General features: G+C 24.0%; 1 long non-coding RNA gene across 1 annotated transcript in view; it reads right to left on the reverse strand.

Moving 5' to 3' along the window:
* The window catches only part of LOC129615399 (uncharacterized), a 109,894-nt gene extending 94,687 nt beyond the window's left edge, over positions 1–15,207 (reverse strand). The window contains exon 1 of the long non-coding RNA XR_008697451.1: positions 14,931–15,207. This is a non-coding gene — a long non-coding RNA (uncharacterized LOC129615399). The remainder of the gene's footprint in view (positions 1–14,930) is intronic.
* Between the last annotated feature and the right edge of the window lie 787 nt (positions 15,208–15,994).

Here is a 15,994-nt window from a genome sequence, read left to right on the forward strand (position 1 = left end):
GCTTGACTCACTCTAGTAGTTCCCATTCAACTCTAAAAGTTATTTGGCATTATTTCAAAAATCATTTGAATTATAACATAGAAACTTCGTAAGAGCAAGACTTGAAATTCGACGAAATTTTAATTTAATTTTATTTTTAAATTGTAAATTTTTTAATATTCCTTTTTTATATGCTATGCTGGGCATTCTCCATGAACACATACGCATCGTACGCAATGTACAATACAAAATGCGTAATTTTACTCAATACAGATCGAGTAATCTGAAATATGTCTAAAATTTACATAAATAAGAAGGCTAATATAATTCTGAAGTTTTATGAAATCTATAATATATTACGTAACTTAAACAGAAACAACATTTTTTTGCAGGTTTATGTGGTAGACTCAAAATATTTTTTTTTCAAAAAGAAAATTCTTGTAATGCTTACTTGTACCCAAAAATTTTATACTATAATAGCTATAATCATCAAATACAATACCTATGATATAAAAGAATATATTCAATATTGGAAAATTTTATTTTCCCAAATTCAGAATAAAACTTAGAAACTATATATCAAATTTCTATTTAGCACAAGTTAAAATAATTCTCTTAATACTTTCATCATTTTCAACTACATTTATAGAAAATTTAAATCTTTTATATTTACAATGCATAAATTTTTGAAATAATTCGAATTTCATTTTCCTAAGAGAAAAAAAAAATTAGATTCTTTTTGGAAAAATATTTCTATTTAACTAGGTATATAAAAAATATTTTTAAAATAAAATTCATGCACTTGTGTAATAATATTTTTATGTAAACTATTAAAAGTATTAATTGCAAAATTTATATTTAAGAATTAATAAGAAAAAATTGTTATATTAAATTTTATTGCATTTAATATTCCAAACGTTCCTAGTATGGTTTTACCATGTAATAGATAAACTTACATGGAACAAAAATAATATTTTTTTTATGAAATTCTAAAGTTTTTAATTCCCAAAATATTTCATTTTTTTCTAAATAATATTTTTTATATAGAGATTTCATATTACATAGAAAATAAAAAATTTATTTAACAAAAATATATTCGGAAAATTATATCAAAATACCTACACACATACACAAAATTATTTAAAATTAGTAGTTATAACCAAAGAATAATTATAAAAATTTTTTTTGTAAAGAATTTTAAAATTTATCTTTTTTGTTCATTCACTCATTGAATCTAAAATTATTACTTTTATTTAATACTACAATTCAAATACTTATTAGAAAATTAAAAACAATACTAAATAATAATATAAAATATTGAAATACCAAAATAATACCATATAAATAGTTAATAATTTTCAAAAAGAAAAATTAGAATAATTTTTCCCATTACAAATTATTATACAAATTACTATTTAGTTTTAAAAAACTATTTAAAAAACTATTTACAACGAAAATGAAATTACTATACTTAACAACAACTTAACTGTTTGTAACAATGTTTGTATATTCATTAAAATAGTTACGTTTCGGAAAAGATTTTTCTCCTATTTTAAAGCTTTTCTTCGCAAAAAGACAAAAACTTCAATATTGTTAGAGGAGGAAGCTCACATTTGTTTTTAAAACTTCTGAAAACGTCATTCTTCATTTTTGCAGATTTTGAATAAACTTCAAAACAACTTCAAAAACCATTAAGCTATGTCTCAAAAGTTATAGAAGCTAGTATTGAAATTTTGCACCACTAAATATGTTTTCAGGGCTACCATATTTGAAAGTCATCGAATTGTGTTATGGTAGTTATTATACAACTTCAAGAGTTACTCTGTCATATATTTGAAACTGTTGAATTTGCGGTAGTGAAATTTCGAAAGAGCAAATTTTGTAAAGTGGCCTCTCCTTTTAGTAAATGATGTTAAAGTATCACTGACGATGGCTGCCATACAACTTGAAAAATTATTTGGGTTTATATAAGAATTTATAGAAACTATTGTATTGATCTTTTGCACAAGTAAATATTTTATTAAGGTTATTTTTTCGACAAAACTCGGTGAAATTTCTCATTGTGATACAATTTCGAAGGTCATTTGGTCACATATTATGAAAACTATTGAAACTATAGTGCTGATATTTTGTATAAAAGAACAGCGAAACATGGTCATTATTTTCAGTATATGTTTTAAAGGTGGTATGAGTTTATGTGATAACTGTCAAATAATACGTAACGTATACATATTAAATAATATTATAGATACATATAAATAATATAAGAGGTCGTTTGAAACATTACTTGGTGAACTTTCGTTTTAAGAGAAGAGCGAATGAAAAATGAAATTTTTAAACGCTTTCCTCTTAAATGCAAGATGTTAATGTAACATGCTTCTTGCTGGCCGCAATTCTATTTAAAAATATATTTTGATGGTTAGAGTAAACCGGAACGTATTCAGTCGATTTCCAGTTAACTGGAAAAACCCAAATACTTAAATTTTATTCAATTTGATTTGACGAGGCACTACTTATGTTGGTAAAACAGAATTCAAACTATCAAATTAATTTATCCTCGTTTTGGTTATATTTCTTTTTTAGCAGAAATATGAAATTCTATACAGCTTGAACAACATGATACTTGATAATAAATCATAATGATTGTTTTACCTTTCATTAAATAAAATTACAGTAACAATTTCTACAGACCTTAATACATTTTTGAAATTATTTCCTTTGAAAAGCATTAATATTAATATTTTAATATCAGATTTATATATTGTATATAATAATATATGGGTATATTGTATAAAAAATTATATATGGATTTTATAGGAAAAAAATAATTAACAACAATATTTATTTCATTCAAAAATATTTTATTAATGAATAATTATTATTACACATGTAAGCATATTTTAAATTCATAAATAACCCACATTTTTTTATTGATATTTTATTTTCCAATTTTCTTTGCATATTTAAAAATATTTTGTTTAATTATTTAATAAAAAATTGGGGAGTATTATTTAAAATGTTGTGAGTAATAATAAAAATTTTTCCTTCATTATAATTTTCTTTCTCTTAAATAAAAGCACCATAATTATTATTTTTCTGTTTTTCCTCTTTAATAACAGACAGGTGTTATGTAAAGAACTTAACAACAACTTATTTACATATAATATGTATAAGATAAATCCATATACTTATGTATAAATTATAATGATAATATCGAAAAGTAAATAAACAAATTGAGGAAAGAGTGTAAGGTAAAAGCTAAAAAAAACACAAAACCAAATAGAACTACTTTATGTACAAAAATTTTTATATATTTTCAAATTATTATTTTATTTATGTTTATTCTTGCATTCATTTATTGCAATAATTAAATATCCTTTAGGCTATTATCAACAGTAAAATGGTTTTTATACATTTAAATAAATACACTTATGGAAAAGTAGAAAATAGAAAATAAAAAAAAGCAATTGCAATTTACGCCACCTAAAAGAATAATGGCGTAAATCAAAAAATCACGAAAATTGAGTTATTGTTAAAAACAATTTAAGCTTTTCAGTTGGTAGGTTACTTTATAGTTATAACAAATTTAGTCGTTTATTTTCACCTTCTTATTTTAAATATTTTACATATGATTCTGTTAAAGAACTTAATGATGTGATTCTGTTAAAGATCATTAAAGTAAAATTAAGTTAAAAATAAAATGAATTTATCGTCCATTAATTAGTAAGAGATAAAGATTCGCAATAGATTATGGAGTGTCGAATTCAGATTGGGAATTAATTATTCAGTTTCTCCTCGACAGTTTGTAGTTAAGGTAGTAAATTAACATAAAATTAATTACTTACATATTATTATACTTTTGTTCTTCTAATACCATATGGATAAAAGAAGGTGAAAACAATGTTGGATTGGGAAATCGAACTTAAATAAAAATTCTTTTAACAAAGAATTTAAAAAATGTTATATTGCGAATTTCATAATACGAAAACTTCCCAAATCCACGAATTACAGATTTCGTGATCTCATAAACATTTCATTTTATTGGAAGTGTTTTTTTTTACCATTTATTTAAAAAAATGCTTTATTTTATTTTAATTTTATTTTATTTTTTTATATTTTCTAAAATTTTTGAAAATTAGTAAAATAAAAATGCATAAATAAAAACGATTTATTAAATTAATTAAATTATGATCGTAGATTAAATGAAATATCCACAGTGTAAACAAATTTTAATTGATTTTGTATAATTAAATAGTAGCATGTGTAATTTGAATATCCAATCTTTCAGTAAATGAAAAAAATCATAAAATTTCAATTGCAGAAAATATTATGTAACCATATAGACCTCAGTATACTGATTTTTTTTTGTTTATAATAATCGCATGAATTCTTTCCATTCAAAGTTTACAGCTTGCGATTTATGCGAGCTTACATCTGAGCTGCATATAAGTTATATAACATAAATTTTTATGTTTATATTACAGATGGTTATAATATATGTGTGAATATTTATTTGAATTTATATAAACATAATATACAAAGAATGATGAAAGCATTATATAGGTAAAACAAAATAAAAAATTAAAATAGAATAATCATCGAATAATAATTTTCATTCATAAAAGTAGCAATTAATTTATTGAAAATGTTTACTCTGCATTTAAAACGGATTCACAGTTTTTGTTATTATTTCATTTTTTGTTTTCCTATTTTCAATTTTTTTCAATTTTTTAATTCACTTTATTCAAACTTTTATTTATTCTTTTTTTTAATCATCATAATATGCAAAGGTATAAATATATAAGTATATGCATGAATGTGTGTATACTGTTTATTCAACTTTCAAGTGAAAAAATGCAACATACATTTAATTTATATGCTAATAATAATGGTGATTAATATTGGTTGCAAACGATACTGATTAAAGGATGTTGATAATGGTAAGAATATTTATTTGTAAAGTATAATTAAAAAAAATTTTTTTGCTTTATATATGTAGATTTATGGCAAGTAATGAAATAGGAAAGGTAAATTTTAGGTGTAAACCAATTGTAGAAATCGTGAACGTAAAAAAAATAAATATAAATAGGTACTTCTTTCACAACTTATAGTTAGTTTTGTAATGTAAGTTCTAACAAATCTAATCTTATCGACACAGCATGAAAATTTGGAAATATTGCTAGTATTTTTGTGTTCCAAAGGCAAGACGCCTTTAATAATCAAATTGGATTATAACAAGGGATAATTGATTTTTAAATCCAATTTTTTTGTTTGTTGAACGCAAAAGAAAACTTCGCATTTTAAAGATCCTATCGGCTCCGAAAGAGCCGATAGGATCTTTAAAATGCGAAACTTGAACTTTTATATTTTGTAAAGCTTGGGTTGATGAGACCAATACGCACCAAAATTTTATCAATTCGTTCAATACAGATCGACTTTCTGCAAGAATTTGAAAAAAAATTTAAAACGAAAGTGCATTTTACGTATAAATCCAGAGAATTTCAATTAACGCTCGAAAAATCAATAACCAAATAAAATGCGATCGAAATTCATACAACTGCAGTAGCACTTTCTCATGATGAATATAATTCGACATTATGCTTTTTTATAAAAAAATTTTATTATTACTTAAATATTCAATAGTTTAAAAAGTCAAACAAAAATATTTCTTTTATACTAAGAAGTCAACCCTTGTTTTTGAACATTAATATCCTTTTTTAATCACTTTTAATAATTTTAATGAACTTCTATTATTCATTTGAGAAATCGAATTTTAATTCAGTTCAATTATACCGTATTCAATTCCATAAAAATGAAAATTTGAAGAAGGGTCGGATGTGAAATGGAAAAATCTGAGAAATATTTAATAAAATTTTTGAAATCGTTTTGGATGTTATTTCGAAACATATTCTTCAAATATAGTAGAATTAAATTATTCTTCTTAGTTTACAAAATCACTTTAGAAAACTTTCAGGCTTTTATTTGAAACGCTTCATATTCGCCGGGTTTATGCCTAAAAGAAGTTCTCGAACATTTTTTACTATAATTTATAAAGGGCTTATCAACATTGTATGTGATTTTAAATGATGCCTCTTGGCTTAATTATAAATACATTAGTATCATTAAAACTTCATCTTTGTAGACGCTAATTGCTGACCACCAATTGTTCACCAATAATGCATTTCGGAGCCTGTAGATTATTTTCTTTAAACGCTAGGTATATGAAATCTTTTGTTTGTATATCAATCCTCCATCAATTTTGAAAATAACATTGAACAAACAATATTGGTATTGAAAATTAAATTCTTAATTGGTTTTTTTCCAGCAAGTCTGGATAACAAGGCTAAAAAAAGAATACTTAATGAAAGCATTCAAATTCTGCCTAAAAGCATTAGTTTGCTAAAGAGTCTAACAGTTTCTTTTAAATTATGCTTGTTTTTTCGAGAATGTTAGAATAATTACATGCTACTTAAATTTTGTGAATATTAAACAAAAAAGAATTATAAAAATAATGGTTTGACTGCCTTCCTGTTCATCTTCCGTTCATAATGTACATAATATACATATATTTACTCACATTCAATATTATTATTCCAAAATTTTTTTTGTTCTCTGTATTCAAATAAAATATAACTCAAAGGTGTCAAAACAGCATAAAAAATAATTTCATGTGCTTATTTATTATATTTCAATCTGTTTTTAAAAATAAATTTAAAAGTGAAAATTATATTATAATTGCATTATTGTAGCTTCGTGGTGCATGCTTTATCAGCATTGTGAAACAAAAACATACAAAATAAAAGTTACCGCAACAACAAAAATTAATATTCCTGAAATATTAATCCGACGTCACAAAACATCATTTTTTAAACAATAATAATGCTTTTTAAAAGCTTATAAATGCCATTGTGCTTATATTCGTATTGTCTACTGAGGTGTACATTAGCGCTGATGAAAAAATTATGTATTTCATAAATGCTGTATTTTTAAAAAGCACTACAAAAGTATTGAAAAATAACATTATTAATTTAATTGAATTGAATTGAAAATATTGCTATGCAATAATTATATACCACAATTTTTTCAAAAAGTAATTTTGAATTCAAATTAAATAAATCCTAATGTATGCTATGCATTGAACAAATTCATATGCACTTTACGAAATTCACTAAGAAGAAATATACATATGTACATATACGTAAGCATGCATAAGAATCTTTTTTCAAAAATGTTTAACTGAGCGCAGAGCAAACAAGCTTTATGCAACATTTTGCTTGTAGTGCCACAAGAATATAGTTTTATAGCACAGTCATAGTGCCACAAGAATATAGTCAGCGTTTTACATTGTCAAACAATTTATAATATTAATTCTTCTCACATAATTTCCTTTTTCAATCAGCCTATACTTAAACTAAAATTTTTTAATAAACTTAACGTCAAAACTGAAAATTTTAAATGAATGAGTTAAAAGACAATGAACTTTGAAAATGGTATGTAATAGATACAATAGATTATACTTAGGATTCCTGAAAGTATTATTTGTTCTGTTTAAATTACTCATTAATAAAATTTTGTACACTTAGCTAAATATTTATTTTTTTTGTAAAGAAGTCAAACAAATTTGCTGATAAAATTTAAAGTTTGTATGTATATGTATATGTACACTAATCGCAAAAATTTGCATTTGTAATAATATTATTCTTAATTTACAGATGTGGAACGAGTACAGATACCTATAAACAGATGAAAATTCTCAAGAGTACAAAACATGCAATTCTCTTATTTTTTGCTTTTACCTACGTGAAATTGTTAGAAAAATATTTTATACTCTCTACTTTAATAAAAATAAATTGGAATCAAATCAATGTTTTATAAAGCAGTAAAAACCTTTGAACAAGTTAAATTTTTTTTAATTATTTTGTGCATATAGTTTTTTTTAATAAATAAGTAAATAAATGAACATAATATTATTTTTGTATACTTTCTGGGATTTAGTTCATAATAAATTTAATAACAACATATAAGCAAGGATTAAAATAAATAGCTTTATTTAAGGTTAATTTTTTATTATAAAAATTCAAAAAAATACTGTTTCTACCTCTAGAGATTTTTCCAAAAATATAGATAACCACGATTGTTGAAACCTTAAGCTTTTTCAATTTACCGCATAAGACAAAATTAATGTTAAAAATTTCAACTGCATGCATTTTATTTTACAGAAGCTGAAGTAGGTTCATAATATATTTTTGTATGGCCCAAATATAGCTGCAGTCTAACGCATGTATGGATAGAAAACGTAAACTAATAAGTATATTTTTTTTAAATTTGTTAGTAATATACAAACATCAAGAATCTCAATATATTTTTTCAAGATATAAGTATAAAAAGACTTAGCGAACATTAAAATATTACAACTTTATGTATGCGAACCAACAGTGTCTTTAATTAATTCCGATTTCTGGATATCAAAATTTATTGTTTTTTTGATCGCGTATATTTTCAACATAATTACGAATCAAAATATTTTATGCAAGCAGAGAGATTGTACTCGTATTTATATCTATCTTTCATACCTTAATATAAATTTTCGATTTTTTCTGTCTGTCTCATTAGCATGTTAGTTCCACGATCCCCTCTTGATTGCATTTCACGAATTAATTCACGTTATATTTTTTCAAATTTCTAAGTATTGCTAATTTATGATTATTGTACAAACGAATAAAATTAAGAAGACCTTCAAAATTTTTATACTCGTATAGTGCAGATCATATTTTCGACAACAATTAGAAAACAATAAATCACTATCTAACTTCAAATATAATTACACCATTAATCCTATACGTTTTAGAATGTGAAAGTAAAATGTCAAACTTTTTTATTCTTTCTTAAATGCTTTACTGTAAAAGGTTGACTAAATATTGAGTTTACATGACAATATATCTTAAAACTTACTATTATGCCAACTATTGTAATTTAATTTTTAAAATTTATGATTTGTGTTTAGAGTTAAACATATTTTTGTAAACAATATGCTAGATTCGAGTAAACTATTTATTCATTCGAGTTTCTCGTATCATAACGAAGCTGTTTGATTATTACCATTTTAATAACCAGTTGTGCTTGCTGGTTATGCCTATGAACATTAATTTTAAGAGCTTCATTGTTTATCAGAGTTGATAGCCTAAGTTTTTTTCATACTTTTTACATCATTTATCAACTTTAAAAACTTCTTTAAAAAGGAATATTAAAATTTTATAAACTCTCAGTTTATAAAATGTTCATTCACTTATCATGTTGATAAAGTTCTGTGTATAAATCTCTCGCATTTAAATATTAAAATAATTTCCAGTAGTTAAATAGTTTTCATAATTGAAAACTATAGCATATACTAAAACACAAAGCATTACTTAAAATGAAATAAATCCTTAAATATTTTAGCAAGATATAACTTAGTTTCTGGCACTTTCCCAAAAATGAAAAATTGAATCAAAAGTGTTTATTAGTTTCTCTAAACACATCTGCTTGTCCGTGCTTCTATTCACGAAACTTCTACACCCTTTATGATAAAAAGCTGAAATTTTACACAAAAATAAATGTTTACTATTACATTTTATTGTTGTTAATTTGTTAAGAATTAACAAATAGTTTAATTTATTAAAAGAATTTTTTTTTGTACTGCCATCACCAACCAAATTTTCGGCACGCGACATTGGTAAAATTTGAGTTTTCGGCCCCTTATATTTCCGAAACTGCAATCTTTTCCAAAATTCTATAAAAACAAGAAGCTAACGGTAAATATCGCATCATCAGAAAAAGTAATTATTTATTTGAACTCAAACAATTAAATCTTAATTTCGAAGATTAATTTAACGTCTCTTACAATTTTTTTCTTTTGCTCATCCTAAAAGCATGCAATTTTTTATTTTACCTATTTTATCATGTGAATGAAGGTTTCCATTTGTTTAACCGAAAAGTGCTACTTTACAAACCATGGGTTCCAACTCTACTTTATTTTCAAATTATAATTGTTTTTGGTAAGAAAAGTTAAAATAATCGAAATAACTCTTTATACTTGTAAAATATTATATACTCGTAACATTATTTCAATGACTTAATCATAGCACTCAAATTTCTTAAATTTATCAAGAATGTGGTTATAAACATAGCAAGAAATATCCTTAAGAAAATTCGAAAACTATTTGCGTAAATGTTAAGGTAAATCAATAAAGAATGTACAGATACAATAGCTTTTTGTCTTATAAAGCAGAAATTTGTAAGTCAATAGCTTAAAAGCATAAAAATTTGTAAGATATTGCACGTGATTAAACACTATTTCTTTAATATAATTCTATGAACGTAAGAAGTATGGGAATATCTTTATATTTTAGTAGTATTTTGTTGCTAATGCAGTTGTAGTAAATAAATTTATATATTTATATATATAAATATGTGATGTGCATACCAGATAAATATGGAAAGTTTATACAACTAAATATTAAGGTAAATTCAAATAAATTTCTATTATCGATTTCCACTACTTCAAGATACTTTATTTGTATTTAAAACTTTTATGAAAATATATGAAGCAGTTTGCATAACTAATTATAGATATAAGTTAATGTTAGAATCGTTTGTATTATTTAAGTACTAAATTTTAATTAAATTAATTTTAATAAATGCATAAAAAATGTAGAAATGTAGATATTTTAAAATAGTAAAGTTGTAGTAAAGTACTTGAATTCAAATTAATTTCTTACGTTGGAATATTAAAATATTGGATAAAAATGTTGAAATATTAAGTTTTTGCAATAGTTGAGAAAATTTACTGATTATTTTTCATGTGAGTTATTTATAGACTGAAAATGTGGAAGATATATGTAAGTGTGGAATAAACCTTGTTATCAAGGTTACCATAAAACATTTCAATTTTGTTTATGAAAAATATGAATAATTCATTGACATTAAAAACATGTAAAATTTCCGGTCAACTGAATTTGATATGTGGATGAGCAGATCAGCGATATTTCGATTGGACCTGAAAAGGAAATTCAAGATTTTTTATTTTTAGGTAACTTTTTTACTTTTTGTTACGATGGTTACTTTTACAACATCTCCTCAATATTTCTTCTTTTTTTCTCAAATATTTCAAAATATGGAAAAAATTAACTTAAGCAATTTTCAAAGAAATATAAAACAGCTCTAATATTTTAAAAAGCTTATATTTAAGTATATAAGCAACAATTTTTACCAATAATTAAAAATTTTTTCGTGGTTGTCACTTTTAAGCTCTGCATATTAATTTCTAAATTTTGTTATTTCACACCTTTATCTGATCTCGTCAATTTTAAAACTGGAGAACGACTTGAGCAAAATATTTGAATCCACTTTTACAAATGCGACCACAACATTTTTTTCGGTTCTATTGTTACACAAAGCACAGCCTTTCGCCTTGCTAAATTTTTTTTTTAAAACACAAAAATGTTGCCCAACTTTTCAAAATAAAAATTTCATAAAAACTCCTTCAAAAAGGCACTAATCGACATTATTCATCATTAAAATACAATTTTTTATTCACAATAAGATATTTTATTTTCAATATGACCATCATTACCATTGCTCTCATCCCATGTAGACAAATCGACGTAGAAATCCTTTTAGAATTTCAAATATGAAAACGAATTATTTATTACAATTTAACTACTTTTGCTTATGTTTATTATTGCGTTCATATAACAAAATTTTTAAAAAACATTTTTAGCAAAAAAACATCACCGACCGTTGTATTGTTCTTTTATAGAAATTTTCATGTAAAATATGTTGCTACTATTTGACTCGGGTTGTCCAAAATTGATCCAATTTCATGTAGAGCCAAACTTCTAGCTCTATGCACCCTCACTCTAAAAGTAATTACTACACAAACTCCACAAATTAGTAAGATGTAGAATTTATGGTCAGAATTAAAGCAATAAGCATATTTTGTTTAAAAATTGATGAAAAAGTGCTAAATTTTACCAAAGAAAATATGTTAGAACTAAATTCTATTTGCAAGGAATATATAACGAAAACTTTCAGAAAAACACTAAGCTTTTAATGCATTAAAACGTTTTGGTTCGGAATCTCAAAATTAATTTCTATTTTTTTGTATTATACTATCAACGTCCACGTAATTATCGAACATAGTTGACAGAGTAAAACGTGGGCATTTATATGCAAATTTTTTTTCCAAAAAGTTAATGCAAAATTTTATTTTATAAGAAAAAGTTTGCATTGTCTACCCACATCATGTGACATACTACAAAAAATAAATTTAAAGTTTATATCACAATTTTATGGATTTTCCTACTTTTATCATCGGATATATCGCACTGTGGGAAAATACTAACTATCCTTTTTCAATTCATTTAAATTGGATTTATAAAAACGTAACAGTAATATACAATATATATATACAATTCTATATATAAAACGATTTGTTTTTCATTCCACCTACACAAACATCTTTAAATGCCGATATATACGTTGTTTCTTCTTTTTTAGCACTTTTCCAAAAAATTTTTGAAAAAAAGTGCTTAATAGTTCCACTCTGTCCGTGCGTCCGTCCGTCCGTTGACATGTTTTCAAAACTTCTACACCCTTGAAGATAGAAAGCTGAAATTTAATATATACGTAGATCTTTACTAGAAAATTATTTCAGTAGAACAAAATTTTTATCTATCTCCCCCACTCTAGAATTATACCCCCTTAAAAGCCTAAATATGAAATTTTTTACCCATTTGTTGTAATGAAACCATAAGCATTTTGCAAACGCAGAAGGGCAGTGGCTTGCTTCTCCTATTGGGTCACGCTATAGGTAAACTTTAAAAAAAATGGCCGTTTTTTCAAATTTTTGATGTCGTTTCTCTTCTAGACCCCAGACTGCAGAAGCCTGAAATTTTAGCAGCTTTTAGACACTAATAAATAGTTTATTTCGTTAGAAAAAAATTTAAAATTGAATTTTTGACGCCTTATATAAATTTCTGTAAACGCAAAAAGCTAACGATAAACTCCATGACATTAAAAAATATAATTATTTTTCTTAACTAACTCAATTAACTCTTAAAATCGAGCATTATGTGAACCCTTACTAAAATTTATTTTTATTTTATTTCAAAGACTGCATAAATCGTTCATCCCAAATATATGCAATCCTAGAGATAGTTGTGTATATGAATGAAAATAATTTTAGTTGTGTGACAGGTATACATAGAATGTATTTGAAAGCAGAATTTTCACTTGTTGAAGGGAAAATTGCTATAATACAAACCATTGGTTTGACCCAACTTTATTCAAATAGAATTTTATCCTAATTTAGTCTAAGTATTTCAAATGCAATTTTGAATTTTAAAGCGCAAGTACAAATTTTTAAAAAACTTTTCAGGAATTTTTTAATGCCTAATGTATGCCTTATATCAGTGTATATAAATATTACAATAGTTGCCAAAAATTCTAGATTTTGACAATAGTTGCCAGAAATTTTAGTTTTGATTATAGATTCTAGAAAGTTGTTAGATTTTGGCATAATCGGTCAAATTGAAAATAAAAATATTTTTCTTAAACTTACCGTCGTTTAAAAACAAATTTCTGAGACAATTTCCTTGACGATGTACTTAGATACGTTAATAAAAAAAAAGTTTTTATGAGATAACCAAAAAAAAATTTCTGGTTATTACTCTTCAATTACAATATTTTTATCTGTTAACTTAATAAAATTTTTCGGAGTAAAAATTTACATACATAAAGTTCTAACACACGTTTTGAAATAGAAAATGTTAATATGGCATTTTCTCTTTTTAACGAAAAGCATAATATTTTTTCATTACGGAATAGTGGAAGAGATTTGAACCAAAAAGTTTTAACAAAAGTTTTACACAAAATTATGAAAATGTCCTTTACATGCTTCTTCCAAATTTTAAGGACACTAGTGAGCTTTTAACTAAGAAACCTAGAAAAACCAAAATTTAGCTCTTAGTATCAGTTCACTTTGTGCAATTCGAATTCTCTGAAACTTTCGTCAGTTCGTTCAGGTAGCAAAAAGAACTTTAGACGTTGAATTTATAGAAATGCCGTCAATTATTTCACAGACACCCTGGAAATTTGGGGTCCAAGACGTGATTTTTCAAAAAAAAATTTATAAATTCATTATTATTTTATTTCATTAGAATTTAAAAATTAAATTCCAAGAAAATTAGTTGATGATTCCTCGGTATATGCACAAAAATGTAAAATTGGAATGTAGTAAAGGTCTGACATAGAAGATCGATACTTATTGCAAATCGATCTGTTAATTTTTGGTAACATTTCAAAAATATGTCGAACAAGATTTATCCAACTTTTAGAAATTACAGAATATGAAGTTAGCACAAACATATGCAACTATTTTAGAAGTATTTTTACCGTTTAGAAGTATATTAATACAGGCACTAGAACAGGTACAGTTTTTACGTACGTATTTATTTTCAACATGTTTTTGTGTTAACTTCTTAGTTAAAATAAACATAAAACAAATTATTGAATGCGAAAAATGCAAGCTATATATAAAATTTGTGTTTTGAAGATCATACATTTTGAGATGTTTATTGTTTTTTATGGTTATGTCTGATGATATGCTAAACGGAAATGTAGATTTTCGATTTCCATTTACGCCTAAATTCAGACGATTTCCATTTACCCCTAAAATTTGAAATAAATCTTAATTCTTATTAAAAATTCAATAAGTTTTCTACACGTTTATGGTAGATTTATCCATATGATATTCATACATGATAACCATAACCTACGTACGTGACAGACACATGATAAGGAAACAAAGAAAAATGTTGTATTTCAATTTAAAGAAATAACTGTAAAATTTTAATTTTAAAATTGAATTGAATTTATTTTAAATTTATTTTAAACCTTAATAAAAAACATACCTTTTATTATCATTAACAAATTTTTGTGCTTTTTTTATAATCCTTTGAAATATCCTGTAAAATTATTTTATATTATTATATTTAAATCTTTTATTCATCTATTTTCTTTGAACACACACAGTATAAAGCTATATTTATTTGAATTTTTTTTCTTTTATAATTATTATGTAATAAATACTCCAATAATTAAGTGAAATTTTATGTGATTTTATACAAACACTCCTCTATAAGTTAACAAATTCTTTTTTTTTTTTTTAATTCAATTTAGTAAACACAATTACCGCATTTTCACAAAATTTCCATTAAAATTTATTTTAAATTCAATTTCTTTTTTCTTTTTTTAATTATAAATTTTAAATAAGTTTATGTATTGGATTTTAGTTTAATTCATTAGTATTTTATTTTTGATAAGCTTCTTTGTACAATTTTTTATATGTGAAATTATGGCCTTTAAATTATGAATTATGCAATTAAATCTTCAAAAAATGTGGATTATGTTTATTTAATATTTCGAATTTTTTTACTTGTTTGTTATATTTATTTTTTTTTAATACAATTTCCGTAAATGCAATTAAATTAACTATAAAGATAGTGCGGAGGAATGTACTTATTTTGGATTTCTTTTTTGCAATTGAAAATTCTGTAAAAAAATATTTTAAACTTTTATGCATAATATAATATTATAAAAATACATTAACAAGTATGAATATAATATACGATATTATGTGCGTATATAATAATGTACTTAAATTTAGACCACCTAGAATGAAATTTTCTTCGTTTTTTTTTAAGAATTTTACTTTACATGTCATAAAAATGTTAAAAATGTAATTTTGTTGTACTTCAAAGAACTAAAAGTTAAAAATATATTTATCTGTTACAAATATAAATTGTATGCTCTATAAAATACAGGTGAAGATTTTTGTAATAAGTTGTAAATTTTGGAAAAATAAAGTTATGTATGTATATGTACAATTAAAACAATAAGTGTACACAAATATAAAGTGTTATATCGCGTTTTTCATATATATAAAAAAGATCAATATAATAGTCGTGTACAATAA

This window comes from Condylostylus longicornis, unplaced genomic scaffold (genome assembly GCF_029603195.1).
Source record: "Condylostylus longicornis isolate FDR11 unplaced genomic scaffold, ASM2960319v2 ptg000135l, whole genome shotgun sequence".
Classification (NCBI taxonomy): Eukaryota; Metazoa; Arthropoda; class Insecta; order Diptera; family Dolichopodidae; genus Condylostylus; species Condylostylus longicornis.